Raw genomic sequence first — 11,108 nt, forward strand, 5'->3', positions numbered from 1 at the left:
ATTAGTAGATGTTTAAAAATTATTCAGAGAAATAAGTCAGTAACAAAAAGATATTTATGGTATGATTCCACTTATAAGAGTTACTTAACTAGTCAAATTCATAGAACCAGAAAGTAGAATGTGGTTAGCTGGGGCTGGGTGGAAGGAGGAAAAGGGAAGTTGTTATTTAACAGCTATAGTTTCAGTTTTACAAAATGAAAAAGTTCTGGGGATCTGTTTCACAACAGCATGAATACACCTAAAACTATTAAGCTGTACACTCCTCACAGATTTATACACTACTTCTATTTGTCTTCTATAGAATCATTTCATTACTGAAATCCTCTGTATGTTTTCAGCACACATTAAAATGCAAATGCACTTAAATTATAGGTGAAGATGGAGAGGAACATACATCCTTAGATTAGAAAAGTACTTCTGTGGCCCAAGAGACCACAAATGGATATTTACAGGGCAATGACTATGTCACATGAGACCACAATTCAGTACTAGCATTACGAAATGATTTTACTTTACAATACTGAAGTGGCAAAATTACCCACTAACTTATAATATCTTAAATAGTCCCCCATTGTGTTCAAGATAATATTCAACATTCTTGATTTACTTACAGATCTGGACCCTTCACAATCTGCTTCAGATTTCCTAGCCTCATCATCTACCATTAATACACCCACTCATCCCAGACAATTCAGTATTCCACCTACATGCACATGCCAGGCAAGTTTGCATTTCAAAAGCCTTTTTACAGTGCTCTCTTCTATTGCAAGATGTCTTTAAATTCATTCTTTTAACTTTTAAATCGTACTAAAAAGGATCTTCCTCAAATCACTTCTTTGGAAACCCTCCCTGATACACTCCTCACTATTCAGACAAACCTTATAGCAAACTTAATTAATTCCTCTACCAGGCCCTCAAAGACTTAGCATACTAAAGAGGGGAATAAGGATAAGACAATATTTGGCCTAGTCAGAAACTCAGGACCCCAAAAACTAATCATGTCCAATCTACCAATCGTCTATGACACTCGCAAGTGTTTTCTGTGAGCATGTTTGTGTGGATATATATGTGTTTGAATGTCTGTACATATTTATTTTGATAATCAAGGAAGCTCTTGTATATTTGGCTTGAGAAAGGACAGCTTTGACAATTTCCAAAATATACAATTTGGCTTGTATGGTATGGAACAGAGACCACACACAACTAGAAGCCGAGATCCGTTACTGACCTTCAGAACAGAAGCACCCCAACACAGGACTCTGGGCATCTTAGAAAAGAATGTGGGCTTTTCAGAAAGAAAGAAATAGCCACACAAACTAATTGTTTTTCAGTCTCATATGTCTTGGAGGAACATTTGATACTTAAGTAAAATTTAATAATAGTAGTGAGTATTTTTAAATTGTATTCTTTTTATAAAAAGAGTTTAGCCACCCTACTGGATGTGTATCTAATGGTGGTTTTAATTTGTATTTATCAGATAATTAAAGATATTGAGCACTTTTTCATGTGCTTATTGGTTATTGTCATGTCCTCTTTGGTAAAATATTCTTTCAAAACCTCTGTTCATTTTTAATGGGTTGTGTATCAACTTATTGGATTTTAAGTTTATTAATATAACAATTATTTATTAGATATACATTTGCCAGTATTATATTCCAGGCTGTGGTTTGCCTTCTGCTTCTCATAAGCATCTTTTTTTAATTTTCTTTTTTTTTTTTTTTTTTGCAGTATGCGGGCTTCTCACTGCTGTGGCCTCTCCCGTTGCGGAGCACAGGCTCTGGACGCGCAGGCTCAGCGGCCATGGCTCACGGACCTAGCCGCTCCGCGGCATGCGGGATATTCCGGGACCGGGGCACGAACCCGTGTCCCCTGCATCGGCAGGCGGACTCTCAACCACTGCGCCACCAGGAAGCCCTCATAAGCATCTTTGAAGGGGCAGAAGTATTTGATTTTGATGAACTGCAACAGCATTCTGGGGGTATTTATGCATTTTGTGTTCTAAGAAATACTTGTTTAGCCAAAAGTCATATTAGTTTTCTATTGTTTCATAACAAATTACCACAAACTTAGCATTTTAAATCAACAGCCATTTATTAGTTAGGTAAGTTAGAAGTACAGACACAGTGTGTCCTACTTCTCAGCTTAGAACCTCACAAGGTCAAAATCAAGGTGCTAGCAAGGCTATGTTCTCATCTGTAGTCGGTGGTTCTCTTTTAAGCTCATGTTTATAGCAGAGTTTAATTTCTTATGGTTGTAGGACTGAGTACCCTATCTCCTTGCTAGCTGTCAGCTGGGGACCACTCTCAGTTCCTAGAGGCTGCCCAAATTCCTTGCCTCTGTCCCCCTATATTTCCAAAGTCAGCATTAGAGAATCTTCCTCACATCAAATCTCTCCCCTGCTTAAAAGATATTTCTCCAGGAAGAGCCCAGTCCCCCCTAGATTAGTGTTTGATAAATACTCGGGAAAAGGGCTAAGTATACCAGGGGGTGGATATCTTGTGGAATCATTTTAGGTTCTGCCTATCACATTTCCTAAGAATTTCTCTTATATGTTATTCTCAAGTTTTATAGTTCTGCCTTTTACCTTTAGGACTATGATCCATTTTGAGTTAATTATTGTAGAAGGTCCGAGGTAAGGGATCCTGTTCATTTTCTTTTAGTGGATGTGGATATACAACCTTTCCAGCACCACTTGATGAAAATACTACCCTTTCCCATTGAATTAACTTTACACATTAAAACAAATTGAATATATATGTGTAGTTCTATTTCTAGACTCTATTCTATTTATCTATGTCTATTGCTACTTCAATACTTCACTGTTTTGAATACAGTAATTTTATATTAAATCTTGAAATCAGGTGGTTCATTTCTTCTTTCTTTCCAGAAGTGTTTTGGCACTTCTAGATCCTTTACATTTCCATAAAAATTTTAGAATCATCTTGTTATATTTTATAAAACATGCTGAAATTTTAGTTGGGATTATATGGCATCTATAGGTCTATTTGGGGGGATATGATGTTTTCAAAGTATTGAATCTTACAATCCATGAATATGGTATATAGCTCTCCATTTGTATAATTTCTCTAAGCAATTTTTTTTTTTAGTTGTCACTGGGCATTTTTTTTTTATTTTGTTAAATTTATTCCGAAGTATTTCCAATTTGTTAATGTTATTGTAAATTGATTGTTTTATAATTAAAATATGCTATGGTTTGTTGTTAGTATATAGAAATATATCTGATTTTTGTATGTTGCCCTAGTAGCTTACAAATTTCCTTAAGAAGTTTCAGCAGCATTTTTATAGATGACTTTGGCTTTTCTGTAGGCTATCATGTTTGCAAACAGATCTTTACTATTTCCTTTCCAATTTTTATAGCTTTTATTTATTTTTCTTTATTTTTTTTCCTTTTATTTGTTTCCCTGACTAGGACCTCCAGTAGCAGGTAGAATAAAATTGGTAAGAGTGAGTATTCTTTCTCTTTCTTATCTTAGTTAGACAGCTTCATTCCTTCATGATTTAGTATGATGCTAGCTCTGTTGGTTTAAAAAGATGGCTTCCTATTGAGTTAAAGAAATTCCCTTCTGTTCCTAGTTTTTAAATTTTTTTAAGTTCTTTTTTTTCCTTTTATAACTAATGAATTTTTTCAAATGCTTTTTCTGTACCTGTTGAGAAGATCATACAGTTTTTCCTTCTTAGTCTGTTCATAAAGTGAATTGCATTAATTTTCACATATCAAACCATATCTCTAATAAACTCTTCTTGCTCATAATATAATGTTAATCATGGTGTAATCTTGCTCATCATGTGATATGTGTACATATACACATGTACACACACATATACACACATATACATATACATGGATTTACTTCATTAATATTCTCTTAAGAATATTTGCATTTAGTTCCTTGAAGAAAATTTGCCTGCAGTTTTCTATTTTTTTTATACCTTTGTCATGTTCTGGTATCAGGGTAATTCTGTAAAATGAGATGGGAAACGTTTTTTCCTCCTCAGTTTTCCAGATGATTGTTGTAGAATTGCCATTATTTTTCTTTAGGTATTTTGTTGATTTCAGGTTCAAACCATTTGAACCTGAAGTTTTCTTTGTGGAAGAAATTAAACTATAAATTCAATATATTTAGAAGATAGAAAACTACTCAGTTTATTTCTTCATGACTGAAATTTGGTAGATTTTAACTCACAAATTTATCTTTCTCTAAGATATCAAATTTATGGGCATAAAATTCTTAATGTATATTTATTTTCCATATACTACAGGATCAACATTGCAGTCCCATGTACGTCAGCTATTTTTAATTTGTATCTCTTCTCCTTTTGTTACTAATTAACCTCAGCAGAAGTTTATCAAATGTATTCATATTTTCCAACTACCTTTTGGTGTCATTTATTTTCTCTACTATTTTTATACCTTCTCTGTAATTAATTTAGCAGCATAAAACAATGTATGTTTATTATGTCGCTGTTTCTATGGTTCAGGATTTTTTTTCATCCTTCAACACTTTATTATTTGCTTATTCACATATGACTAGCCATCTATTGAGTAAGTTTTTGAAATTAATTCACATTTTTACAGTTGCATTGGGGTATAATTGATAAAGATTAAATTGCATATACCTAAAGTATTCAATTTGGTATATTTTGATATATGTATACACCTGTGAAAACAGCTTCACAACTAATTTAAAAAAACCTCCCTACCACCTCATCTGCAGACACCAAGTGATCCACTTTCTGCCACTATAGATTCGTTTTCTATAATTTATATAAATGGAATAAAATTGTGTGCACTTTATTTTTGTCTGACTTCTTTCTTTTAGAGTTATTATCTTGAGTCTCATCCATGTTGCTGTTTGTATCAATAGCTCATTCCTTTCATTGCCGAATTGTATTCCACTTTAGAAATATACCAGATTTTGCTTATCCATTCACTAGCTTATGGACATTTGGATTGTTTCCACTTCCTGATTATTATGAATAGTGTTGCTGTGAGTCAACACCATTAAGTGTTACATGTAAGTCTTTGTGTGAAGCTGTGTCTTTCATTTCTCTTGGGTGGAATTGTTGGCTTAAGGTGTATGGTAAATTAATGTTTAGCACTCCAAGAAACTCTAGAGCGGTTTTGCATGACTGCACCATTTTTCATTTACAGCAGCAATGTATGCATGTTCAGGCAACTGTAAGTGTCCCCAAGGATATAGTAAAGCAGGGCAATACATACATTGCTGGGTTTAGGATTAAAGCCCAGCTGAGTCCTTTGTTCAGTGTATTACAACACTACAATCATAATAGCAGCCAGGCTCCTCTTAACTGAAGTTCAGCATGCTTTTCCAACTTTATTCAAGTTGTTGGAAGAATTCAGTTCCTTTTGATGGCAGGACTGAGTTCCTTAGCAACTAGAAGCCACCCCTCCCCTTAGCCAGTTCACAACACGGCTGCTTGGTTTTTCAAGATGAACAGGTGAGATAGCCTCTGAATTCTAGACTCTCTCTTCAGGGGTTTTCCTGATTCAGTCAAGTCCACCAGGATAATCTTCCTTTGATCGAATTAAAGCTAAGTACGTAGGGAACTTAATTATATCCACAAAAATTTTCACCTTTGCCATATGACAGCATAATACCTGGCATGCTATCTCATCACCTTTGCCATATTCTATTAGTTAGAAGCAAGTTGCTCTCAAGGGAAGTGTATTATACAATGGCACAAGTCATTGGGGGTCACTTTAGCATTCTAGCTAACATACCATCACTTTGGATTTAAGTTGCTTTTTATTATTAACTTCTTGAAGTTTAAGCTTACACCACTGATTGAGAATTTCTTTCTCTTCTGATACAGGCATTTAAAGTTTTAGGCATCTAAGCACTACTGCAGCATCACTTCACATAATTTAATAGACTGTGCTTTCACTGTCACCCAGTGTAAATTATTTTCTAATTTTGTGTGAATTTTTTTCTTGAATCATGGCTTTAAAAAATGTCTTTCTTAATATTATATGTGGGGCCTTAGAGATATTTGTGTTCTTAGTTTATACTTTTATGCTCTTTTGGTCAAATAGCACCTTCTGTGATATATTAACCATTTTAATTTTATTGAGAATTGGCTTTTGGCCCACAGTGTGTTCAATGATGGTGAATACTCTGTGTGCACTTGAAAGTACTGTATATTCTGCTATGGTTGTGTGGAATTCTCTAAAAATCTTAATCGAATCCAGTGGTTTGAGGCTAGTGTCCAAATCTTTTATATTATTACTGATTTTTGTCTCTCAGACGTTTTACATACCCCTTAAAGTTTCTGATGAAAGCCCAGTGGAGGCACATGGGAAAGAGAGGCAGGTGGAGGCAGGACTCCCACTCCCACAGCCAGAGGTTCCCAGGGATCATAAATTTCATGCTCACCTGCACTTGTCCTTTAAGAATTCATTAAAATTTCATCTGATTTTTTCAAACCAGGTTTTATGGCTGCCAGCTCTACCACCAGTGCTCTGCCAAAGGTGAAACAATTGTATGTGACCTGTCTCTCTTCAGGGGGACTTATCACTAAGTTCACCTAAGTTTACCTTGCTAACTTAGCTCTGATGGAATCTGAAAAACGCTTTTTAACGTTTAGGGTGGTAGAGACCTTCTCTTGTGGGTTTCCTATAGCCTAAGTACTCAGCAGAACTATAAAACCTTGGGGCTGTAAAACTGTCAGACATGTTTCCGGCACTGCAGCTCCAAGCTGGAGCCTGACTGGGCCAGGTCCATGCTCCCACACGCCCCTGTCCTCCTCCCAGCATGCCCACTGCTCCCTCCTGCAGCTATGGGTAAATACATTTCGATAGATTAAAATCTTCAAAACAACAAATAACAAAAGATGAATCTTGGGGCTTCCCTGGTGGCACAGTGGTTAAGAATCCGCCTGCCAATGCAGGGGACACGGGTTCGAGCCCTGGTCCGGAAAGATCCCACATGCCGCAGAGCAACTAAGCCCGTGCGCCACAACTACTGAGCCTGCGCTCTAGAGTCCGCGAGCCACAACTACTGAAGCCCGTGCACCTAGAGCCCATGCTCTGCAACGAGAAGCCACCGCAGTGAGAAGCCCGTGCACCTAGAGCCCATGCTCTGCAACAAGAGAAGCCACCGCAATGAGAAGCCCGCGCACTGCAAGGAAGAGTAGCCCCTGCTCGCCGCAACTAGAGAAAGTCCGCGCGCAGCAAGGAAGGCCCAAAGCAGCCAAAAAAAAAAAAAAAAAAAAAAGACGAGTCTTTACTGATAAATATTGGGAATGGTAAAGTATTGGAAATCAGTGTTGTAAAAGACAACCTGGAGATTTACCGCGCAAAACTTAGTCCCTCCTTTCTCTATTGGTAATGCCAAGGGCTTTTGTGAGGAAAAGAAAGCAATTGTCACAGATGATACTGTGCCACCTCTGGATCTTCTACTCTGTTGTTTGTGGTTTTTATTAGAATAGGAGAAAGTGGTGCAGAGATTTCCGGAGAGATACATCCTCAGTGTTAAATAGCAGCCTGAGAGGTTGAACTGTTATTTAGTGATCATCCATGTGTATATATGTGTGAACATGTGTGAGCATGCATTGTGTTAGGGACAGAGTGCCCTTATGAAATACTCAGTACCTATTTACAAAACAAGCAAACACCTGTTAGCTTTTAAAATGAGATGCATTCCAGATTATATATTTAGTTAAAATAGTTTATTTTTTATTGCTCTTTAGAGTGCAGTGCAAATTACCACAACTAATGTATTTTCTAAAATAGGCATGCATTTTTTTTTTTTTTTTTGCAGTATGCGGGCCTCTCACTGTTGTGACCTCTCCCGTTGTGGAGCACAGGCTCTGGACGCGCAGGCTCAGCGGCCATGGCTCACAGGCCCAGCCGCTCCGCGGCATGTGGGATCCTCCCGGACCGGGGCACGAACCCGTGTCCCCTGCATCGGCAGGTGGACTCCCAACCACTGTGACACCAGGGAAGCCCCAGGCATGCATTTTAAATGAAAATCATACTATAGTATGAAATCTTATGAGCATATTAGGAAATAAAGAGTACACTGCAATAGGAGGAGTGAAAGGGCCACAGAGAGTGAACCTCTGGTTTCTTCACATCTCTAAAGACAAAATCTAGCAGGATAAAAATGTTCCTGTTCTGTGAACCAATCCAATCCTGATTCTACTTTCTATATGCAATTTGTTTTTAAAAATCTAATCATCCTGTCCTGTTCCAGATATAACCTCTCCACCAGATGTGGTTCATATTATGTAAATGGAGTCAGAAATGTAAGAGCTCAAATTTGATTATAGTAGCCTGTTGCCCGTGGTATCATTAAATGTGCAAGTTGACACATGAACTTCTATGGGACTGTGTGTCGTAAGCACATTAGTTAAGGCAGTAACAGCCCCTGTTTGCTTTTACACTGAAACAGACAAAAGGCATGTTATTTGTAGAACATGCTAACTGCTGTAACAAATAACTTCCAAATCTCATTGGCTTACTCAACAAGTTTCCCACCCGCATCTCAGTGGAGTGATGTAGGTTGGCAGGATGCAGGGAGGGTCTTCCACTCCTCAGGCTCTAACCCTCCCTTGGGTCTCCCAGCCACTCAATGGATCCTTTTGCCTCTGGGGACAAATGAATTAGGAGGGATTGCACAGAAGACTTAAACAAGAGGTGTAGGGGCGCCTTCAAGTGATACCCATCACTTCAGCTCTTTTCATTGCATAGATCTTAGTCACATGGCCAGGCATTAAAGGGGATTGGAAAATGTGTCAGCAGTGTGCCGAGAGCAAACATGGAAATTGCTGGACAGCTTATTGGGGTCTGCATCAAACAATGCCCAGTAAATGAGTAAAGAGCTAATGTGTAATGTGATTTGTTCCTGAAGGCATGTGGTTAATGGAGACAAACAATCATTTTTCTGTAGCTCAATTAATTGCAGACTGATCTGAGAAGTGTTTATTAAAAATAAGTGTTTTATAGAGGTAGTATTTTAAGTTTCTAGCAAAAAAAAATGTTTTCTATATACAACAAATCACTAAGAATATAGAAAGTTAACTTCAGAAATGAAAAATTATTTTTAAAACTGTAAATAATTTATTCACTAGATCATCTTATTATAACCTTGTAAAGTTCACTGGAGAGTAGCAAAGGTGGAAGGGAAATGAGAGATGGGAGGAATATGTTTTCTGTTTCTCTAGCATCCTTGGTCCCAGGGGTAGAATTGTCTGGTAATTCTGAAGAGGTGTGAGAAGTCATCAGAGAGCCACTGCATGGATTTGGAGTATTTATATTACTATAGCTACAGAACCAAACATCAATCCCTTAAGCTATTATTTCGGTGAAGATGGTTAAACACATACTGACAAATGGACTCCTCTTTTTTCTAATTTTTACTATGTGTGGAACTTATTTCTGAGCTTAGGGTATTAGTTTAACTTCCTGCACACTATGAAACAATAAAAGAGGGTTAGATGGGTCATTTTCTTGTCACTCTGGTACCTCTTAAAAGTGGTGTAATGCATCAGAGCATACTTTATTTTGTCAGGACAGAGAAAGATCAGATTGTATTATAGGAAGAGCAACAGACATAGGATCAGAGAATCCTCAAGAGTGTACATTCTGTAGCTCAGCCAGGCTATTTGTCAGGGTAAAGTTATGGGAACTGATGGTGTATATGACTGAATGACAACCTTGAGAGAGCTGATAATATTTCACAAAGGAGTAGAATCAGCTTCAAGTAAGAGAAAAGGAACCAATTGTTATTATTACCAATTGTATACACTTAATATCGAACTATGTTAGGTTTTCCATACACAATGCTTTGTGTCATTAAAAGTATCATTGTCATCAACATTGTTTGTGTTAAATGATGATAGATTTTAGTAAAGGATGAATCTGCATATTTCATTACCCAATAAATCTGACAAAACACAGAAGAGCAAAATATGAAAAAGAATAAATAATTCTACTTCATAGAGACAAGTGTTACCACCCAGGAATGTCTCTTTCCAGAATACTTTTCTATATTTTAATGTGATCATACTATGTGTTGAGGATGATTGGTTGAGCAGTTCATTCATCATCTACTTCCTATGGTAAATTTATGTGAAACGTTAAAATAAATTCGATTTATTTTCATAAAGTGTTTAGAATTATTTACGTATCCTTATATAGAACAGACCTTTAGAAAAAGAGAGACTGAGACCTCTATTCTAAACTCACCATTTCAGAGGTGAAAAAAAATGAGTCAGACAGATCCTGGACTATACCAACATTCCTCTCATTCCAAAATGCCATTTACCATTCCCTGGGCTATAAAAAGCACACAGACGCCTCAAAACTTTTGCAACCTCCCCAAAGTAAAATGTATATTTGGCCTCTTCTTTTGAATTGCATATTTAGCCATTTTTCTAGCAATCAACTTTGTGTCATTTACAAATGGAGTCTCATAAATATTCCAGTTTGCACTTTCTCAGGTACAGAGCATTCACATTTGACGGTGTAATTTCATTTTGGTTAGAGGAAAATTTTATGCACTTGGGATCCTTTTAGTTCCCAACATGATTAAACCTGGTGTTATAGCTAAAAAGCTCTTATGGCAATTTATCATGTGTTGGCTTAAAGAAATTTTCATTACTTCATCTCAAGACATTGCTTTCCTTGCAAGTTTCAAAGCACATTTTTCACTTAAAGACACTTTCTCTTTTACATACTACTCTCCATTATTGCCCAGATCTTCTTTCACCCCAAACTTTTTCTTTTTCCTTGAGGCAGATCCAAAAGAGTACTTATACAAAGAAAGAGATAGTTTCTTCATTTCTTCTTCTGAACCTTGGAACTAATTCCACAGAATTCCTTAGTCTTTCCATTCACTGTCCATATTTTTTACCAAAATATATTAGGACCTACAAAAGGAAATGAGGCAACTGTTCACTTCCTTTCAAATATAAACAATAAAAATAATGTCCATTTCCCAAAGGCCCATCATGTGCTTTATTTTTGGTGCTTGAAATTAATTATTTAAGTTAATGCTTTCAGCTTCTAACCAAGAACATTGTTCATCTTAACTTATAGAGGGAAACTGAGGATCTTAAAGTCA

At 36.7% G+C, this 11,108-nt stretch overlaps 1 pseudogene; it reads left to right on the top strand.

Annotated features, from left to right (window-relative positions):
- The window catches only part of LOC101334140 (tyrosine--tRNA ligase, mitochondrial pseudogene), a 307,010-nt pseudogene extending 302,195 nt beyond the window's left edge, over window positions 1-4,815 (top strand).
- Window positions 4,816-11,108: the final 6,293 nt, after the last annotated feature.

Source organism: Tursiops truncatus, chromosome 13, assembly GCF_011762595.2.
Source record: "Tursiops truncatus isolate mTurTru1 chromosome 13, mTurTru1.mat.Y, whole genome shotgun sequence".
In the NCBI taxonomy this organism is placed as follows: domain Eukaryota; kingdom Metazoa; phylum Chordata; class Mammalia; order Artiodactyla; family Delphinidae; genus Tursiops; species Tursiops truncatus.